The sequence below is a fragment of the Triticum aestivum genome, chromosome 5A, assembly GCF_018294505.1.
Source record: "Triticum aestivum cultivar Chinese Spring chromosome 5A, IWGSC CS RefSeq v2.1, whole genome shotgun sequence".
NCBI lineage: Eukaryota > Viridiplantae > Streptophyta > Magnoliopsida > Poales > Poaceae > Triticum > Triticum aestivum.
The window spans coordinates 281891379-281914697 of record NC_057806.1 but is presented as its reverse complement, the minus strand read 5'-3'; positions in this window follow the sequence as shown (position 1 = coordinate 281914697).

Below are 23319 nucleotides of genomic sequence, written 5' to 3'. Positions count from 1 at the left end.
TTGATGTTGACAAAATTATCACCGGCATATCGGAAGGTAGACTCACTCGTAAACAATGACAAACTTTTGTGCTCACTTCTCGTTTGTGTCTAGTGTTGAGCCTCTCAAGGTACAAGAGGAATTGATGGACAAGGATTGGCTCGTTGCTATGCAAGAAGAGTTGAACGGTTTTGAACTCAACCAAGTGTGGTCATTAGTCGAGAGGCCAACCACGAAGCATAATGTCATTGGAATAAAATGGATTTTCAAGAACAAGCAAGATGAGAATGGTGTAATCATCCATAATAAGGCAAGGTTAGTGACACAAGGGTACTCACAAGTTGTAGGTTTGGACTTTGGTGAGACCTTTGCCCCCGTTGCCCGTCTTGAATACATTCGTGTTTTACTTGCTTATGCTGCTTTCAATGGCTTTACATTACATCAAATAGATGTGAAGAGTGCTTTCCTTCACGGTCCTCTACAAGAAGAAGTATATGTATCACAACCACCTGGGTTCGTTGATCCCGATCACAAAGACTATGTGTATAAACTTCATAAGTCTTTGTATGGCCTCAAACAAGTATCTCTCGTGCTTGGTATGATCATCTTAAGAAGTTTCTACTCGATGATGGTTTTGTGAGAGGGGTGATCGATCCCACTCTTTTTAGTAAGAGGGACAAGGGTGATTTGATCTTATGCCAAATCTATGTATATGATATCATTTTTGGTTCTCCTAACATTCATTTATGCAAGAAGTTTGCGGCCTCCATGACCAAGAATTTTGAAATATCACTCAATGCAGACTTAAAGTTCTTTCTCGGATTCCAAATTCAACAATTTCAAGAAGGAATTTTCTTGTCTCAAGCAAAATACCTCAAGGATATTCTAGAGAAGTTTGGCATGTCTGATGCTAGTCCATGTAGGACACCCATGCCAACCAAAATTGTACTCAATGAAGACACAAATGGTATCCCTTTCGACCCATCTATTTACCGCTGTGTGATTGGTTCATTGCTATATCTTTGTGCATCTAGACCAAACATCATGTTTAGTGTATGCATGTGTGCTAGATTTCAAGCTTCCCCAAGGGAAAGTCATCATAACGCGGTTAACCATATTCTTAGATACCTTGTTCACACCCCAAAGTTGGGACTATGGTACCCCAAGGATGCTAAGTTTGATCTTATTGGGTACACGGATGCAGATTGGGCCGGAGACAAAGTGGATCGTAAGTCCACCTCTGGTGCATGTCAATTTCTTGGACGCTTCTTGGTAAGTTGGTCCTCGAAGAAACAAAATTGTGTTGCTCTTTCCATCGCCGAAGCTGAATACATTGCAACAGCCAGTTGTGCAACTCAATTACTATGGATGAGGCAAACTTTGAAGGATTATGGTATCACCTATAGACATGTGCCTCTTCTATGTGATAATGAAACTGCCATCAATATTGCTGAGAATCCCAAAGATGATACTCGCACCAAGCACATTCATATTAGGTATCATTTCTTGCGAGATCATGTGGAGAAGGGTGACATTGATATTGCTCATGTGGGTACGGATATGCAACTTGCAGAAATTTTCACCAAACCATTGGATGCAGCAAGGTTCTGTCAACTTAGGCATGAACTTGGTATCTTGGATCTTGACAACATTATGTGAAATCTAGTACTAATGCATGCATTTTCATCATGTTTTGTCTTGATGTAGGCATATATTTAGGGGGAGACCCTCAACTCATGAGTACTCTCACCCTATGTAATGCATAAAAAGAACAAACACTCTCAAAGCTATCATGTTATTCTAACTATGGTTCTTTCAATGATGGAGTAGTGATTATGCACCCAAAGTTCAAATCTTTGCGGTGCCATGTCACATATACTCACACATGGTGGCATCAGCCACCGCTCTTTCCGTTAGAACATTGTCTGAGCGATGTGTGTTATTTTTGTTGGCATAAGATACTTACTGCTTCATATTGTGTCTTTGCATCTTACTTCATACTGAAATCATCATCTCACTATCATTGTCATTAACACAAATAATTGCACCTTGTTCTTCTAAAAAAATCCTTTCTGCTTCCGGTCATCCGGCATGTACCAGACGTCCATAAAATCCTCTATGTTTTCCTCATACAGGACGTCCGATGAGACCGGACTTCTGTTAATTTCTGCCCTGTTCCATCGCGTCAGACGTCTAGTTTTGTCGGTTGTCCGCTACCTGGCATATCTAGTAGTCTTCTCAGGCCCCGGATGTCCGTTCCTCAACGGCCATCTGGTCAATTCCTGTCCCGCATATTTATAGTGGAGTGCGTGTTGAGCAGTTCCTAAACCTAAAATCGCATGTTCCTCATATCTTCTCCGCCGCCGCCGCTCACTCTCCTTGTTGCGGTCGCATGCCGGCCGTGCTACTCGCCTTCTCAGCGCGGGGTGCGTCATCCAGGTCGCCGTAGGGCCTCCGGCTCCATCCAGTGGTTCTCCTCCCCATCCTGTTCGTTCTCCTGAGGTAGCACCTCTTATTCTCCTCTCATCCATCGAACCTCCCTTCGATCTATAAAGGTGGATAGGTGATTTGGTTCTTCTTCCTCCTCTAGGTCAAAATGCCAAGGACCAAGCGCTCTGCACGCAAGCGGGTCACTGGTGGGCCATCTCGTCCGTCTCGTCGTGGCGGCTCTGATGATTCACAAGAGCGGGAGCGTACTCGAACACATGCCACCCACCCTCACAGCTCTACTAGCGACTCCTCTTCGGAGGAATCCGGCTATGAGGATGGGCTGGAAGATTTGGAGCAGCCCGAGTATGTTGTTGTTCGCGCCTCTACACCCAAGCCAGGAAGACGTCGGCCCACCTTTAAGCCTCCTCCTCCTCCGGTGCAACCTCAAGGTGATGCCAGTCGCATCTCTCCTGAACCTCCACTTCCTCTCGACCGCAACATTAAAAGGTTCAATGAGGTTCCCATAGCTTCCTATCTTAAGATTCGTCGTGACATTGATCAATTCTCTGTTGTTAGCGACTCACAAGATGCTCGCTTTTGCACTAATGTCCAGGCAGACATTTTTACCACTGTCATCATTCCTAAGGGTCCATCTCTCCATGTATGCATTGACTTAGAGAGCATTCGTGCTCATCCGGTGAAATATCCGGGGGCTATTGAGCTCATCGAGTCATCTAATCTTGATGCTCCATTTGCATTTCAGCCTGATTTTTTAACCAAGCTGTCATTAATCAATTCTATGCCACATGTTACTTTGGTCCCAATAACACTGTCACTTGGATGACCTCCGACACCGTACTCATAGCATCTTATTCTCAATTTGTTGTTGCCCTTGGTTTTCCTGACACCGGGTTCAAAATCCATAAGGATGAACCCAACCATAGGCCCAAGGGCATTGAGGTCTGTGTGGATCTTCTCAAACACGTGGGTGAAATGACTAATGAGGAGAAACATAAGGGTCTGAACCAAGTCTCCGTTTGGTGCTCACCTTTCTACATCATCTATCAGTGTGTCATTTGCACCCTTTATCCCAAGATGGGTGACAAGGGATCTTGCAATAGCTACTGTATTGATCTCATGAATTGCCTCTATGCGTCTCCAAAGGGGAAGATCAATGTCCCTCATTTTCTGTGGCATGAGATCCGTCTCACTTGTTTTCAGCACAAGCGGGCCTTTCCTCATGCTCCCTTCCTCCAAGCATTTATCGAGAGTGTAGCTCTGTTTCCCATTGCCCGCACTCACTTGCATGAGTGGTGGGTCATTCCACCTCACATGGCAGATGATTGGGTCCCCAAGGACTCTCTACTCCTGCTCGTTGTACTGCTGCTAGTGTTCCTCATCCTACTACTCGTTCTACTCCTTCCGTATCTACATCATTTGGGCGCATTGCTCGCTTTCTTGGGAAGCCTCACTCTGCCATGATGAAGATGTTTACCTTTCATTGCTCCGAAAATCATGACATTGTGACTCGCATGGTCACTTCCAAGAATGCTCTGAAGGCTGGTCTGAGAGACTCCGGGGTTTACGATGTGATTGATGATGAACATCTTCCCGACAAACCACCTTCTGACTTTGGTTTTCCCTCTGGTCCAGAGTGGGCTGATTTCCTTGACAAGGCTGGTGGCAGTGGTGCCCATGATGATGATGATGATGCTATTTGGTGATGTTATGACCCCTTTTGGGTATTTGATGCCAAGGGGGAGTAGGCACTTATCTATGTAATGCTATAATATTAGCTTGTATCGAACAAATGTTATGTCTTTTATCGACTTATGTTCTATGCTATGAGTGATGAACCGTTATGCAGCCTATTCTGGTTTTATGTTATCGTGTTATCTTGTTTATGAGATTTGCTTGTGATGGTATCATATTGAGGGGGAGCTCTCTTCATGGTTATTTTTTATTTTTATTGACATGTGTAGGGGGAGCTCCACAACAAATCCTTCCGATATTCAAAGTTTTTTTTACATATTGAGAAGTCCATGTATGTTGTCATCAACTACCAAAAAGGGGCGATTGAAAGTGCAATCATGCCCATAATCATATTTTGATGTTGATGACAACATGCATATTGGGACTAATCATGTTTATCAAGTATATCTCAGGATTATGTCTCAAGTGCCGTGTGTGGATTATGACTATGAACATAAACATATATATAGCACTCAAGAGCGGAGATACAAGAGAAAGAAAAAAGCTTCGGCTCTTTCTCGGTTTGTTCTTGAGTATAGGGATCCCGCACTATTAAGAGGGGATCGTCGGATTTCGTGAAAAAACTTGCCCAAAACCGACAAAGTATCCTCTCACATCATCTCAAATTCTTCCTCTACCTTGTGCTAAAAAACTGGTGTGATTCTAAGCCAGTGGGTTAAGCTATCACCGGTCGTCTGAAACTCTACGCACATCTGACCTCTCTCAGCCGACTGGGCATCCGGCTCTTCCCGGATGGACGGTGCATCTTCACAGAATATAGATTAGCAGAAGTCCGGTCCCACCGGACGACCGTTCCTCTCCGGATGTCCGGTACAGCCCCAACAGAATACTTATTAGCAGTTTTTCGACCCCACCAGACGCCCGGTCATCGGACGGCCGGCGTCTTCCGGACGTCTGTTGGCTGTGTGCCTCATGCATCGTCTGTGGCCTAGTAGGCCTTCCAGCAACCGGACGACCGGCGGCCCTGCCAGACATCCGGTCCAATCTTAGTCACCGGACGTCTGGTACCCACCGGACGTCCGAAAGCTCCAGTACACTGTGTGGCTCAACGGCCAGTTTTACACTATCACTATATATAGCCTTCTCCCTCCCACCGGAAAAGGTTGACCATTCACTTTGAGCTTTCTAAGAACACATCTCACTCCCTCTCTTGAGTCACTACACCAAATCCTAGATCCCCAAAGGATTTGGGAACATTTGAGAGAAGTTCCCCCATCAAGTGATAGATCCACTCCATCCCCTTCTTCTCACCAAAGGAATTCGTGATTTGATCAAGTTCTTGAGCATTTACCAATGTTCTTATTACTCTTGGAGGTTGGAGAATCCTAGGCGGTAGGAGTCTTTCAGAGAGGAATCGACCATTGTGATTACCCCCGAAAAAGTTTGTGAGGGTTTGGGGACCACCCCAAGGTCTACCACTAGTGGTTGAGAAATGCCTCAGTGGTGTTGTCTCAAAGGGGGAATATCGTGAGCCTTCGTGGCGTTGGTGTGCCTTCGTGGTAACATCCACCTCTCTAACAGTGATGTAGCTTCCCTCCAAGGAAGTGAACATCGGCATACATCCTCGTCTCCCTGAGTTGTGGTTATTCCTAACCCTAACTCTCTACTTGTGGTTACTTGTCTCTCAGCACTTACATATATCATATTGTGCTTTCTTACTCACTTACTTGTGCTACTTGTTTATCTTGCTTAGCACTTAACATCCTACTTGCAATTTTTAGGCTCACTTTCATATTCTGCATTATTGCCTAATAATTAAAAAAAATTGTACCTATTCACCCCCCCTCTAGGTCCATCTCGATCCTTTCAAATGTTACATGCCTTCCTGTTTTTAGTACATAGTACATCTGTCTACTAAGCATATCCTTACATAAAACTATTGTTTTTTGTATCCCGCATCAATCAATATGACGAGACACCTTTAGTATATGCATTGTGATGTTAGTTGCATCCTTCATATGATTTATAGTATGTGCTACTTCTAATTTGTAGAAATGCCATTTATGATGGGACGCTTTTAACTTGCCAGAGTCATATTGGTTGCATCATTCATGTGGTGTCTAGCTTGCATTGCTTCTTATTTGTTGAAATGGCTTTTCCTTAGTTTACACAAATAGTTGTGCATATGCCATGCCGTCCTAGTTTTCATACATACTCCATCATGGTATCATGTGTTTGCCTTACATCAAAGTAGTGATTGTTAGTATCATACACGAATGAGTTCTGATGAGTGAATTTTATTGCTTTTTCTTGTCGGTTTTACTTGACAAATCAAAATCAATAAAGCGGAAGGAAATTAGCAAAGCAGTGGATACATGTGCTCCTTCCAAATGGAGGGCCTCTACAGATTCTACTCCGCCACCCCCAAGAAGATTTGCAAGACAACACATGCATAGACACTCAACGTAGTTGTGTTGATGATGAGCACGTCTCCCCTAGTGCACCATCACAGGTGCTCCCTCTAACTTGGCACTATTATATGTGGTTGAATGTTATGTATGATGTCTAGCTTGTATTGCTTCTAATTTTGTTGAATTGCATCTGCTTAGTTTACACATTATACTTGTGAATATGACACGTGTTCTTGTTTCTAGAACATACAATATTTGTCTATCACACCATGTTCTTACATCAAAGTACTACCGTTGTGTAACCTACAACAATCACTTATCATAAGACACATTTGACTTGCGAGTGTGATATAGGTTCCATCCCACATTCTTTTCTAGCTTGTACTAATTCTAATTTGTTGAAATGGCACTTATGACGAGACAATTTTAACTTGGTAGAGTGATATTCATTGCATCTTTCATATGGTGTCTAGCTTTCATTGCTTCTAATTTGTTGAAATGCCTTCTACTTAATTTACACATCATAGCTGTGAATATTTAATGTTGTCCTTTTTTTCTTACACATTCAATCATCCTATCATGCGGTCGCCTTACATTAAAGTACTGCTCGTCAGTATCCTGCATTAATGAGTTCTGACAAGCGAATTTTCATTCATTTTTCTTGTGGGTTTGACTTGACAAGGCAATACAATTAAGAATAGGAAGGAAAAAATAAGGCAGGGACTGATGGCGGTCTTCCGGCGAAACCGACATCCCAGGTGCTTTCTCTAGCTTGGCAGTGTGCTATAGTCTTGCATGTTGCATACAGTGTCTCACTTGTATTGATTGTAATTTTATTAAATCACTTCTAATTAGTTTACAAAAATAGTTGTGAATATGCCATGCCGTCCTATTTTTCGTACATATTCCATCCTCGTATCATGTGTTTGCCTTACATCAAGGTAGTGATTGTCAGTATCATGCATGAATGAGTTCTGAAGAGTGAATTTTATTGGTTTTTATTGTCGGTTTTACTTGACAATGCAAAATCAATAAAGCAGAAGAAAATTAGCAAGGCATTGGTAAAGGTGCTTCTTCCGGACGGAGGGCCTCTCCACATTCTACTAGGCCATCCCCCCAACAAGATTTGGAAGACAACACATGCATAAACACTCAAAGTAGCTGTGTTGATGATGAGCACATCCCCCTTGTCCACCATCACAGGTGCTCCCTCTAACATGGCACTGTTATATATGGTTGCATGTTATGTATGATGTCTAGCCTGTATTGCCTCTAATTTTGGTGAATTCCATCTGCTTACTTTACACATTATACTTTTGAATAAGACATGTGTTCCTGTTTCTAGAACATACAATATCTGTCTATCACACCATGTTCTTACATCAAAGTACTACTGTTGTGTAACATTAACTTGCAACAATCACTTTTCACAAGACATGTTTAACTTGGGAGTCTGATATAGTTTACATCTCGCATTATTCTCTAGCTTGTACTACTAATTTGTTGAAATGGCACTAATGACGAGACAGTTTTAACTTGGTAGAGTGATATTCGTTGCGTATTACATATGATATCTAGCTTTCATTGCTTCTAATTTGTTGAAATGCCTTCTGCTTAGTTTACACATCATAAGCTATGAATATGCAATGTTGTGAATATGCAATGGCACTGACCTTTAACTTGGTAGTGTGATGTTGTTTGCATCTTGCATATGATTTATTTCTTGTACTGATTCCCTTTTGTTTAAACGCCAGTTATGACAAGACACCGTTAACTTGGCAGAGCGATATTTTTAGCATCTATCATATGGTGTCTACCTTCCATCGCATTGCTTCTAATTTATTGAAATGCCTTCTGCTTAGTTTCCACATCATAGTTCTGATTATCTCATGGCATCCATTTTTTCATACATATTACATCCTCCTATCATGTGGTTGTCTAACATCAAAGTTCAGTTCGTCTGTATCACGCATCAATTTTTTCTGAAGAACTAAATTTTTATTCCTTTTTCTTGTCGGCTTGACTTAACATGGCACAGAGAAAGAGGAAAGAACACAGAATGAAAGGGGATGGTGTTAGTACTAAGGACACACAAAAACGGAAGTTGAAGAATTATGCAGATTCTCCTGGTACTAATGGTGCAATAGAAGGTCAAAGTCTAGCGGAAAATTGTACAAACGCGGTATCCCCTGCTACACGAGCTGCAAAACAAGCCAAACAGAAACTAATAGCTATCACCAAACAAGCAGAGACAACCCTAGTTGTTGCAACACCTTCCACAGTACCACCAGCTGCACGAGTTACTCGTTTGTCAACTCAGCTAGCAACACGTTCCCAAGCTCCCTTGCCACCTCACACTACTTCCGAAGCACTCTTGACACAAGACGAGTTGGCAAGATCAGATGAACCTTGTGAGCTTCAACAACAAGAAGGTAGTTGTTGGAGTCAAGTTACAGTTGCATGCTTCTTTATATGTAGTATCATAGTTTGATGTACACTAACACTTCCTATGTTCATTGTTGGACTAGCACCTAGGCGCAAGAGGAAACAAACATCAGGGATAATTCCCGATAGATTAACTAAATCTAGAGGAGGAAGAATGGAAATCTGTTTTGAGGCAGGTTTAAAAAGGCCACGTGATGCTACAGAGTCAGCCAAGTTAGTATCAGAGGTAGCGGTTATCGTTAGGTGTCGCACGTATCCTCCCAACATGGATTTTGTACAGGAATGAGAAAGACGAAACCCAATTCAACACCTTCCTTGACCATTTATCTGTAAGTATGGTTATGTATGGAAACTAGTAATATCGTCTTGTTGTGTCCCATACTTTCTAGGTTACTGATAATGAGACTCCCATAATTTTCAACAAATGAGGTTCAAGTTGGATAGCCAATATGATGCAACCAGACAAGCTTGCACCCATGTTTTCAGGTCTGCTATATGGCAGTATCGATATAACTTTAGGAAAACTCACTTTGAAGGCAAGGCTAATAGTGAACTTTCCCAAACATCTCTAGTGGAAAATATTTCAGATGAAGACTAGAGAGGCCTCGTTAAACACTGGTCTGATCCAAAGTATCAAGTACGTTAGATGTATGTGATCAGATCACATGTTGAACTCCTATTGATGCATGTGCTTCACAAATCTATCTTCTTGTAGGTGAACTGTTCAAAGAACAAGGCCAACCATACGAAAGTGAAATTCCAACAGGCGACAGGATCTCGTAGCTATATTGCACACTGGGAGGCTCTTGTAATTAGCTGTTATTTCACTCTTTTTGTTGTGCCATATTATCAGATCTATATTGACTTGTTCCAAATGCAGAGGAAAGCCCGCAAGGACCAAAAAGTACCTGAACCAAATGTTGTGGAAATCTTCAAGGACTGTCATGCCAGCAAGACGAAGGGCATGACTACACCAGTCAAAGCCACTATTGTAAGTCCTTAATACTCACGCCTTTTAACTACTACTTACTCTGACTCGTGCATTGAACTGCATGGTTTGCAGCCAATGTATATTACTCTTTTCAATTTTACACACAATTGTATTAGCGTATCATTGCACCTTACAAGGTTTAAAAGAGAGGCATGATGTTCCTTTGATCTTCATCTGTAATCTAGTTCTGTGCTGGACTTGCCCACACAATGTTACAATTGCCTGTTTGTCTGTTCTCGGTTGCTTTGTGATATGAATGATGTGATACTATGCTTACCGCATTATAAATTTTGTCTCTTTATCCTTTGATGTCAATACAATGTGAAGAAATAGACAATACATTAGCCATGGTACATGTTCATATGTTTGGAACCTGGTTTTATAATGTACTTTGCAGTAAAATACAACTAATATTTTACACGGGTTCACAAGAATAAATTCTGTATATAGACCAAAGCTATTTTCTTTGGTTTTGCTGCCTCATTAATATCTTATGTTCTAGTACTACTAATGTAAAAACTCAACTTTTCAGCAAGCTATGGAAAAAAATGGTGGAACCGCCACCTTCTGAAGGTGACGAGGCAACTATAACTGCAGTGTCACCTCTTGCTGCAGTGGGTCAGTACATATCCACTAACAGTGCCAAAAGCACATTCCTGCGTAACACTGGGTTGGTTGTTAAGGCAATCTCGTCCAAACTGCCTCATGATCAAGATACGCAAGCTCAAAACAATGTTATACATGCGCTCCAGACACAAGTCCATTCCCTAACAGAGACCCTTTGTGAAACAAGGACAGCCATTGTTCGATGTCATCAAGATATGCATGGTTTTGAAACCAGACTATCAGACATTTGCTATGTTGTTCATGAGCCTAGGAGAAATGAAGGCAAAGATTATGGTGCTCCATTGGACAGTACAACATGAAAACATAGCAGTCAGGTCAAATGAACTGAGCTTCTGAACTTCTCGTGGTGCATTTATATGCCAGACTGTTAACTTTTATGCCAACCTTCCTTTTGTTTTATGGTTGTAATTTGTTTTGCTGCGATACAAAATTTGGTCTTGATGTGCAGCCACCGGCTGAAGAAAACAGCAAGCCATTTTTGTATATGTGTAGGGTGTTTCCTATATTTGCACTAGTGGCGAACTTTGATGCCCAGTGGATGTAATCTGTGCAATCGCCTTAATAGCCTAACGTTAGTTTCGGGCTTATTTATTTCCTAGTCTTCTTTTTCCCTGGTTTGCTAGTGGCCGCAACAGCCATGGGCCATATACGGACCATGGTAACCTTGAGCCTGCTACAGGCCGTAGGATCCATGGGCCTCCTACGGGCCGTCGGATAAATGGGCCTCCAATGGGCTGTAGAATCGGTGGGCCTCGGGCCGTCGGATAAATGGGTCCACATGGGCCGTAAACAGGCATAATTGGTATCGGGCCAGCATGGTAACGGGCCATTAACAAACCAGAAGACAGCAAAAGGCTTAATTCTATCACAAGCATGATAGGTCATTAATGGGCTAGAATATAGGACGGGCTGAAAACGGCGCAATGGGTTAACAAGCCACAAACAGGCCGATTCTAACCACGGGCCGAATTTGGCCCATTAGGGGTACATGCTAGTAATGGGCCAGAAGTAATTGACGGCCAGAAAGGAGCCCAAGAACGTATGGGCCGTCAGTAGGCCGAAAGCTAACACGGGCTGGAAATGGCCCGTGTGAATCATGGGCCATTAATGGGTACAAATAAATTTGTTGTTCATTATGGGTCAGAGTCATCGTGGGCCACTAAAGGGCCTAAAGATATGAAAGGCCTCATATGGGCCAAAAGACGTCGTGGGCCATACATGGGCCGGAAGTGAAACGGGGTGGTGTTATATTCGACGGCCCACATGACGCTGTTGGGACGATTTCGGGAAGGCCCTAACGGGACAGGAGTTACCATGCCATAAAATGGGCTATGTGCGAACAAACCGTTAATATGCTTTTCATGGGCCGGTCCGCTAACTTTTGACCAAGTCAAACGGGCCGGCCTTTGTAAGCTAAATGGGCCAGTTTTGGGCCGTCGCACGTGTCGACATATCATAGGCGCCTATTTGACCCAATGATGAGCTGACACGTGTTTCCTTCAGCCAATGAGAATTTTACACGTGGAAAATCCCCATTGGTCTGGGCTGTTAACGGGTTATCAGATGAAAAATTGGACCCAATAGCTTAACGGCGACCCGTTATGGTGGATTCCACATGTCGGTTACTGTCGGTGTCAAAACTGGCAGATCTCGGGTAGGGGGTCCCGAACTATGCGTCTAAGGATTGAACATAACAGGAGGCAGGGAACACGATGTTTACCCAGGTTCGGGCCCTCTTGAAGGAGGTAAAACCCTACGTCCTTCTTGATTTACTTTGATGAGTATAGGGGTTACAAGAGTTGATCTACCACGAGATCGTAATGGCTAAACCCTAGATGTCTAGCCTGTATGATTATGACTGCCCCTATGAACTAAAGCCCTCCGGTTTATATAGACACCATAGGGGGCTAGGGTTTATACAGTGTCGGTTTACAGAGAAAGGAATCTTCATATCCAAACGCCCACGCCAAGGAGAGTCCCGTCTGGACTCGGGGAAAACCCTCTAGCTTGTATCTTCACGGCCCACTAGTCCGGCCCATGTCACATAGCCTAGACGCCCGAGGATCCCATAATCCAGGACTCCCTCAGTATCCCCTAAACCTGGCTTCAATGACGATGCGTCCAGCATGCAGATTGTCTTCGGCATTGCAAGGCGGGTTCCTCCTCCGAATACTCCAAAGCAGTTCGACCAAGAGAACTATATCCGGTTCTGTACAATAGTCACAACCCTGAACCACGAAGGCAAAATACTTTAAGCAAAAATAAGTTATGTCTTCTGACAACTTTTTCGGCTAGGCCTTGTGTTCTGGCCTTATTATTATTTTGAATCGTTTTTCGACCTCCCATCTCGCATTTCGAGACGCAACTTCCAATGACACATCTTGTGGAAGCAGAGATCATGCCCCCTTATTGCGGGATTTTCTTCAATGATTGGTTGGGTAATCCAACCATGCCATCCGCTCAATCCCTTGGGAATAGGAAAATTTTAAGTCTTGTGCGGGGTCGCTTTACATTCGTTGCCTTTATAAAGGGATAAGGACCCCTCTTTTACCCCGTGCCTTCCCCTTCCTTAGCCTTCCCATCTTTGAGCTCCAGCGCTCAAGTCCCAATCCTTCTCCATTGCCATCACGCGCTCCGACCATGTCCGGATCCGGTTCTCAAGGCAAGTGGGTGGCCTCTTCCGTGACGAAGAAGGATATCTAGGGACTCCGAAAGGCGAGGTACTTAACCGCGGAAATCGCACACAGGCTTCCGACAAAGGGGCAAATCATCCCTACTCCAGAGCCAGGCGAAAGGGTCGTGTTCATCCCCCACTTCCTCCGCGGTTTAGGGTTTCCCCTTCACCCTTTTGTTCGCGGCCTCATGTTCTACTACCGGCTAGATTTTCACGATCATGCCCTGAACTCCTTCCTCCATATCTCGGCGTTCATCATCATGTGCGAGGCATTTCTCCGCATCCCTCCGCACTTCGTCCTGTGGCTCAAGACCTTCAACGTGAAGCCGAAGGTGGTCGACGGGGAGCACGCGGATTGTGGTGGAGCCATGGTGAGCAAGCTTCCTCACGCTATTTGGCCGAAAGGGGCCTTTGTGGATACCATCAAGACATGGTAGCAGGAGTGGTTCTACATCATCGAACCCCATCGAACCCCATGGCACCAAGTGGGCGGCCACTCCTACATTTAGACCCAGACCTCCCCCTGCGACTCGCTTCATGGACCAACAAGGGTCCTGACTAGGGATCGACCGATGAGGTGCTGATGCTGCAAAAGCGCATCAAAAGTATCATAGAGAAGAACACCCGCCTCACTGACGTGATTCAGGTGATGCTCATCCGCCGAACCCTTCCCTGCCAGCGACCACCTCTCCGTTTACGGGAGTTTAATTCGGAAGGGACGCGAACTCTGTGACAATTCTTCGGCACGATGCACAAAGAGATCTGGAAATTGCTCTAAAATCTCAAAAGTCGTGGCCGGAGACGTCCGAAGACGTTGTTCTTGACTGCAACCATCCAGCGCCCCCGATAAGGGCTTAGCTTCTGCCTACAGCTTGGTTTGTCAATCTAGGGGATACACTAACCATTCCATCCTTTAAATGGGTCTGGACAAAGAAGGCGCAGCGGATCAGGTGTCCGGCCTCCCTTCCCGAAGGCTCAGCCGATTCCCTCCTAATGAGGATGCTGGTCCCGACGCCATACCAGGTGCCAGTAAAGAAGGACAAGAATAAGAAGAACAAGGAGGCCGAAAGTGGCCTCCACCATGAAGGTACCTCGGACGCTATGTCCGGAGGGACCGAGGCTCCCTCCTCTCACGGGGGAGATGGAAACGAGGACGAGGAGGAGGAAGAAGAAGATAACCCTCCTCTCAAACGGAAAAATAGGGCGGCCTCCACAGACCTAGAGGCGAGCGCGTCTAAGAGGGGAAAGTTATCTCTTTCAGATGACTCAGATTCGGACACCGAGGATATCCCCAAGCCCCGCCCTTGGACTAAGCCCCTTGCTGAATCGTAAGCACCTGAGGACGCTTTACATACATTCGCTCCTTTATGGATTGTGAGAATAATATTAAATCATGTGTTTCAGTCCGGCCCGCGATCTCCCTCAACAATCCTCCTCGTCAGGGGATTTGCCGCCGGAGATGATGGAGAGCGAGACGCCTCCGCAAGTTTCCTCGCCCCCTAGGGCAGGTGACATCGAGGTATCATCGCAGAGGATTTCTAGATCGCTGAGGGGTGCAGGGGACCATCAATACGGCACCGGAGGGTAATACCTCGGCCACTGAGGACACGGGGGACATGACCCCCGTGAAGACCGGGGATGGGGGCCCTAGATTGTTCAGCCCCCAGCCGAATACCGCTCCGGAGACGGATCCGGAGTCGAGTGAGCGGCCCCCCCTCAAGGGAGGGGGGAGCGCCTATTCTTGCGGCAACCTCCATGAATGCGGAGGCGCCGAACATGCTAAGGGACGGACTGCAGAGTGCGTCCATCTTGGAGGAGCACCGTACCTTGATGGGTACGGTGGCTAAGAAGATTCAGTCTGCTAAAAGCGGGCTGCATAAAGCCTTTTCAAGCCTACTAACAGGCTTTGAGGTATGCAATGTAATGTCTTTAGCCACTTTCCATATGGAAAATATGCCTGTATATGGATAGTAGCCCCTGAGACTCTGTTCGGTCCATGAAGAAGGGCGAACAGAGGATCTACATATATCTGCAGGAAATAACATACTTATTTGGCTGGAAAAACATGCTTCACTGTTAGCGGCAACCGCCCAGGCCACGAAGGTTTCCGAGCTGAAACGGCAACTAAAGCAGGCTGATGAGGACATCGTCCTTATTAACAAGCGGCTTGATGAGGCACAAGGTATGTTGCGAACATCCCATTTGTGCCTATATGAATGTGCGTATGCAAAGTTGAAACTTAGACTTTGTTATGTGTGAAATTCCATATGGCGCTGCTGAGGTCGAGACCCTTGGGGGTGAACTTGCCCGGGCCAAGGAGCAGGCGAGAGTGAGCAATGTGGCCGCTGATAAAGCGGCTGCAGATTTGAAGATCGAACAGGCCACCCGACGCCAGGTTGACGAGCGGATATTTGTAGTAGAGCAAGAGCTCAAGGACACCACCCACAAGTGCAAGTCCCTCGAGGAGGAGAATAAAGCCAAGGCAACCGAGCTTGCCAAGGCCCTTGAGGAGGCCAAAGAGGCGGGATCCGAATCTAGGGCGGCTCGCGACGAGGTATGGCGGGCTGGACAGATAGCGGCTGGTAAGCCCTTTCTTTTACAAACTAAGTTTGGCGATCAGAGATATGCCTTGCTTAATCGACTGTGGAGTTTGATACGTCTCCAACGTATCGATAATTTTTTTATTGTTCCATGCTATTATATTATCTGTTTTGGATGTTTAATGGGCTTTAATATGCTCTTTTATATTATTTTGGGGACTAACTTATTAACCGAAGGCCCAGTGCTAGTTTATGTTTTTTTGCCTATTTCAGTGTTTTGCAGAAAAGGAATACCAAACGGAATCCAAACAGAACGAAACCTTCGCGATGATCTTTCTTGGAACGAAAGCAATCCAGAAGACTTGGAGTTGAAGTCTGGAACTCCGCGAGGTGGCCACGAGGCAGGAGGGTGTGCCCAGGGGGGTAGGCGCACCCCCCACCCTTGTGGGCCCCACGGAGCTCCACTGACGTACTTCTTTCGCCTATATATACTCTTATACCCTAAAAACATTAGGGGGAGCCAAGAAACCACTTTTCCACCGCCGCAACCTTCTGTACCAGTGAGATCCCATCTTGGGGCCTTTTCCGGCGATCTGCCGAAAGGGGAATCGATCAAGGAGGGCTTCTACATCAACACCATAGCCTCTCCGATGATGTGTGAGTAGTTTACCACAGACCTTTGGGTCCATAGTTATTATCTAGATGGCTTCTTCTCTCTCTTTGGTTCCCAATACAAAGTTCTCCTCGATGTTCTTGGAGATATATTCGACGTAATACTTTTTGCGGTGTGTTTTCCGAGATCCGATGAATTGTAGATTTATGGTCAAGTTTATCTATGAATAATATTTGGTTCCTCTCTGAATTCTTATATGCATGATTTGATATCTTTGCAAGTCTCTTCAATTATCGGTTTAGTTTGGCCTACTAGATTGATCTTTCTTGCAATGGGAGACGTGCTTAGCTTTGGGTTCAATCTTGCGGTGTCCTTTCCCAGTGACAGTAGGGGCAGGAAGGCACGTATTGTATTGTTGTCATCGAGGAGAAAAGGATGGGGTTTACATCATATTGCTTGAGTTTATCCCTCTACATCATGTCATCTTGCTTAATGCATTACTCTGTTCTTATGAACTTAATACTCTAGATGCATGCTGGATAGCGGTTGATGTGTGGAATAATAGTAGTAGATGCGGAATCATTTCGGTCTACTTGACACGGACATGATGCCTATATTCATGATCATTTCCTAGATATTCTCATAACTATGCGCTCTTCTATCAATTGCTCGGCAGTAATTTGTTCACCCACCGTAATACATGCTATCATGAGAGAAGCCACTAGTGAAACCTATGGCCCCGGGTCTCTTTCTTATTATATTGCATCTCTTTTATTATTATCCCATCTTGTTTACTATTTTGCTATCTTTACTTTCCAATCTATACAACCAAATACCAAAAATATTTATCTTATTATCTCTATCAGATCTCACTTTCGCAAGTGACCGTGAAGGGATTGACTACCCCTTTATCGCGTTGGTTGTTTGTGCAGGTACTAGGTGACTTGTGTGTTGTCTCCTACTGGATTGATACCTTGGTTCTCAAAAACTTTGGGAAATACTTACGCTACTTTTCTGCATCACCCTTTCCTCTTCAAGGGAAAACCAACACATGCTAAAGAGGTACCAAGAAGGATTTCAGGCGCCGTTGCCGGGGATATCTATGATCAAGTCAAGACATACCAAGTACCCATCACAAAATCTTCTCCCTCGCATTACATTATTTGCCATTCGCCTCTCGTTTTCCTCTCCCCCACTTCTAAAACAATTTTCGAAAACCTTTGCCTTTTCTTCGCCTCTTTTACGTTCTCCTTTTTTCTCACTTGCCTCTTGTGTGTCCGTGTGTTAGATCGTTTGTTTCGCCGTCATGGCTAGCCCACCTATCATTGTTAATAATCCCGATAATGAATTTTTCAATTTTAAAGAAAGAGAGGGAGAAAATCTAAAATATGATTGGTACAGAATTTGCAATGCTCAAAATAGATCTACTAAAAAGCAATCCACTTCCGTTCTTCTCGCAATTTTTACATAGGCATTACTCTTTGGAATAGATATGTTCTTGACACCATTACCGGAGGGAATTTCTTGGGGAGGCATACTTTTGATTCTTAAAATGCTATCATAGATTTGTTAGGCCCGCCACCTCTTTTGGTCAATGGAACTATTTTAACTTTGGAACATGTGATGCAAAGGCTTGATATCATTGAAATCACATTACCCAATATGGATATAAGGTAGGAGTTACTCTGAAAAATCTTAGGGAAAAGGAACCCATAGTTAATGAGAAGATAGACCAAGATTCCACTAGATTTGATAAACTCGAAGATATTATTACCAACTTGGGTTCCGCTTTTTCTGCCATAAAAAATAACTCAAATCCTCCTCCTACCAAAGTTTCCAAGTTTATCTATGTTCCTAAAAATAAGGGTGAATCTTCTAGTAAAGAAAATGAAGACCTCAAATCAATAGGTGTTCACCCCAATTTTTTCGATATCATTAAGGAACCTTTTGCTACAAATGAATTTCTTGATTTCTTGCCTAGGAGTTTGATCATTAATAAAACCAAAGAACCTCCTAAGGGCCATATGTGTTCAATTGAAGAATTGCTTACAAAAGATGATAATATTGATCTATTCTCGCTTTTATGCCTAGTTAGGGGCGTTAAATGATAGCGCTTGTTGGGAGGCAACCCACTTTTATTTTTGTTCTTTACTTTTTGTTCATGTTTAGTAATAAATAATTTATCTAGCCTCTATTATGATTGTCTTTTTTATATTTTAGTTAGTGTTTGTGCCAAGTAAAGCCTTTAGGATCTTCTTGGGTGATTGTTGTTTGACCTTGCTGATAAAAACAGAAAGTTTGCGCTCATGAAAATAATTTTGATTTTTTTACGAGAGAGCGATAAAATACAAATTCCAACTGCAGTAGATCAATATACAAATTGTCCTGGTCGTCCTAAGTTTTTAGAATTTTTGGAGTTATAGAAGTATTCGAAACCTCCAGATTGCTACAGGTTGTTCTGTTTTTGACATATTCTGTTTTTCGCGTGTTGTTTGCTTATTTTGATGCGTCTATGGCTAGTATCGGGGGGTATGAACCATAGAGAAGTTCGAACACAGTAGGTTTAACACCAATATAAATAAAGAATGGTTTCATTACTGTACCTTAAAGTGGTGGTTTGTTTTCTTATACTAACGGAGCTCATGAGATTTTCTGTTAAGTTTTGTGTTGTGAAGTTTTCAAGTTTTTGCGTAAAGATTTGATGGATTTTGGAATAAGGAGTGGCAAGAGCCTAAGCTTGGGGATGCCCTAGGCACCCCAAGGTAAAATTCAAGGACAACCAAAAGCCTAATCTTGGGGATGTGCTACGTCTTGAGCTTGCGTTGGTTTTCCCCGAAGAGGAAGGGATGATGCAGCAGAGGAGCGTAAGTATTTCCCTCAGTTTTTAGAACCAAGGTATCAATCCAGTAGGAGGCCACGCTCAAGTCCCTCGTACCTGCACAAAATGATAGCTACTCGCAACCAACGCGATTAGGGGTTGTCAAGCCCTTCACGGTCACTTACGAGAGTGAGATCTGACAGATAGAATATTTTTGGTATTTTTGATATAAAGATGCAAAGTAAAAAGTAAAGGCAAAGTAAATAACAAAGCAAGATTAAAGTGATGGAGATTGATATGATTAGAATAGACCCGGGGCCCATAGGTTTCACTAGTGGCTTCTCTCTAGAGCATAAGTATTCTACGGTGGGTGAACAAATTACTGTTGAGCAATTGATAGAATTGAGCATAATTATGAGAATATCTAGGCATGATCATGTATATAGGCATCACATCTGTGACAAGTAGACCGAAACGATTCTGCATCTACTACTATTACTCCACTCATCGACCACTATCCAGCATGCATCTAGAGTATTAAGTTAAAGATAGAGTAACACCTTAAGCAAGATGACATGATGTAGAGAGATAAATTCACGCAATATGAAATAAACCCCATCTTGTTATCCTCGATGGCAACGATGCAATACGTGCCTTGCAGCCCCTTCTGTCACTAGGAAAGGACACCGCAAGATCGAACCCAAAGCTAAGCACTTCTCCCATGGCAAGAACTACCAATCTAGTTGGCCAAACCAAACGGATAATTCGAAGAGACTTGCAAAGATAACCAATCATACATAAAAGAATTCAGAGAAGATTCAAATATTATTCATAGATAGACTTGATCATAAACCCACAATTCATCGATCTCAACAAACACACCCCAAAAAGAAGATTACATCGAATAGATCTCCACAAGAGAGGGGGAGAACTTTGTATTGAGATTCAAAGAGAGAGAAGAAGCCATCTAGCTACTAACTATGGACCCGAAGGTCTAAGGTAAACTACTCACACTTCATCGGAGAGGCTATGATGATGTAGAAGCCCTCCATGGTGACGGTCCTCTTCCGGTGGAGCTCCGGAACAGGCCCCAAGATGGGATCTCGTGGATACAGAAAGTTGCGGCGGTGGAATTAGGTTTTTGGCTCCTGTTCTGATCGTTTGGGGGTACGTGTGTATATATAGGAGGAAGAAGTACGCTGGAGGAGCAACGAGGGGCCCACGATGCAGGGGCGCGCCCTAGGGGGGGGCGCCCCCCACCCTCGTGACCGCCTTTTTGTTCCTTGGAGCAGGGTCCAAGTCTCCTGGATCACGTTCGGTGAGAAAATCACGTTCCTGAAGGTTATATTCCATTTGGACTTCGCTTGATATTCCGTTTCTTCGAAACACTGAAATAGGCAAAAAACATCAATTCTAGGCTGGGCCTCCGGTTAATAGGTTAGTCCCAAAAATAATATAAAAGTGGAAAATAAAGCCCAATATAATCCAAAATAGTAGATAATATAGCATGGAGTAATCAAAAATTATAGTTACGTTGGAGACGTATCAGGCATCCCCAAGCTTAATTCTTGCTCGTCCTCGAGTAGGTAAATGATAAAAGGAGAATTTTTGATGCAGAGTGCTACTTGGCATAATTTCAATGCAAATCTTCTTAATTGTGGTATGAATATTCAGATTAGAAAGATTCAAGACAAAGGTTTATATTGACATAAAAAATAATAATACTTCAAGCATACTAACAAAGCAATTATGTCTTCTCAAAATAACATGGCCAAAGAAAGTTATCCCTACAAAATCATATAGTCTGGCTATGCTCTATCTTCACCACGCAAAGTATTTAAATCATGCACAACCCTGATGACAAGCCAAGCAATTGTTTCATACTCTAACTTTTTCAAAACTTTTTCAATCTTCACGCAATACATGAGCGTGAGCCATGGACATAGCACTATAGGTGGAATAGAATGGTGGTTGTGGAGAAGACAAAAAGGATAAGATAGTCTCACATCAACTAGGCGTATCAACGGGCTATGGAGATGCCCAGCAATAGATATCAATGTGAGTGAGTAGGGATTGCCATGCAACGGATGCACTAGAGCTATAAGTATATGAAAGCTCAAAAAAAATAAGTGGGTGTGCATCCAACATGCTTTCTCATGAAGACCTAGGGCAATTTGAGGAAGCCCATCATTGGAATATACAAGCCAAGTTCTGTAATGTAAAATTCCCAGTAGTATAGGAAAGTGATAACATTAGAGACTCTCTACTATGAAGATCATGGTGCTACTTTGAAGCACAAGTGTGGTAAAAGGATAGTAACATTGTCCCTTCTCTCTTTTTCTCTCATTTTTTTTATTTTTTTATGGCCTTTCTCTTTTTTGGGGGCTTCTTTGGCCTCTTTTTTTCGTCTGGAGTCTCATCCCAACTTGTGGGGGAATCATAGTCTCCATCATTCTTTCCTCACTGGGACAATGCTCTAATAATGATGATCATCACACTTTTATTTTTCTTACAACTCAACAATTACAACTCGATACTTAGAACAAAATATGACTCTATATGAATGCCTCTAGCGGTGTACCGGGATATGCAATGAATCAAGAGTGACAAGTATGAAAAATTATGAATGGTGGCTTTGCCACAAATACTATGTCAACTACATGATCATGCTAAGCAATATGACAATGATGAATGTGTCATGATGAACTACATGGTGGAAAGTTGCATGGCAATATATCTCAGAATGGCTATGGAAATGCCATAATAGGTAGGATATGGTGGCTGTTTTGAGGAAGGTATATGGTAGGTGTATGATACCGGTGAAAGGTGCACGGTATTAGAGAGGCTAGCAAAGGTGGAAGGGTGAGAGTGCGTATAATCCATGGACTCAACATTAGTCATAAAGAACTCATATACTTATTGCAAAAATCTAGAAGTTATCAAAGCAAAGTACTACGCGCATGCTCCTAGGGGGATAGATTGGTAGGAAAAGACCATGGCTCGTCCCCGACCTCCACTCATAAGGAAGACAATCAATAAATAAATCATGCTCCGACTTCATCACATAACGGTTCACCATACGTGCATGCTACGGGAATCACAAACTTCAACACAAGTATTCTTTAAATTCACAACTACTCAACTAGCATGACTTTAATATTATTACCTCCATATCTCAAAACAATTATCATGCTTCTATCTTTTCTTAGTATTCAACACACTCAAAAGAAAGTTTCACAAATCTTGAATACCAAGCATATTATTATTAAGCAAATTACCATGCTATTAAGAGACTCTCAAAATAATTTAAGTGAAGCATGAGAGATCAATAGTTTCTTTAAAACAAATCCACCACCGTGCTCTAAAATATCTAAGTGAAGCACATAGAGCAAAATTATAACGCTCAAAAGATATAAGTGAAGCACATAGAGCAAAACTACTTAGCTCAAAAGATATAAGTGAAGCACATAGAGTATTCTATCAAATTTTAATTCATGTATGGCTCTCTCAAAAGGTGTGTACAGCAAGGATGATTGTGGAATACTAACAAACAAAGACACAAATAATACAAGACGCTCCAAGCAAAACACATATCATGTTTGTGAATAAAAATATAGCTCCAAGTAAAGTTACCGATGGAAGTGGACGAAAAGAGGGGATGCCTTCCGGGGCATCCCCAAGCTTTGATTTTTTGGTGTCCTTGGATTATCTTGGGGGTGCCATTGTCATCCCAAAGCTTAGGCTCTTTCCACTCCTTGTTCCATAATCCATCAAATTCTTACCCAAAACTTGAAAACTTCACAACACAAAACTCAAAATAGAAAACTCGTGAGCTCCGTTAGCGAAAGAAAACAAAAGACCACTTCAAGGTACTGTAATGAACTCATTATTTATTTATATTGGTGCTAAACCTACTGTATTCCAACTTCTCTATGGATTATAAACTACTTTACTAGCCATAGATTCATCAAAATAAGCAAACAACACACGAAAAACAGAATCTGTCAAAAACAGAACAGTCTGTAGTAATCTGTAGCTAGCGCAAGATCTGGAACCCCAAAAATCCTAAAATAAATTT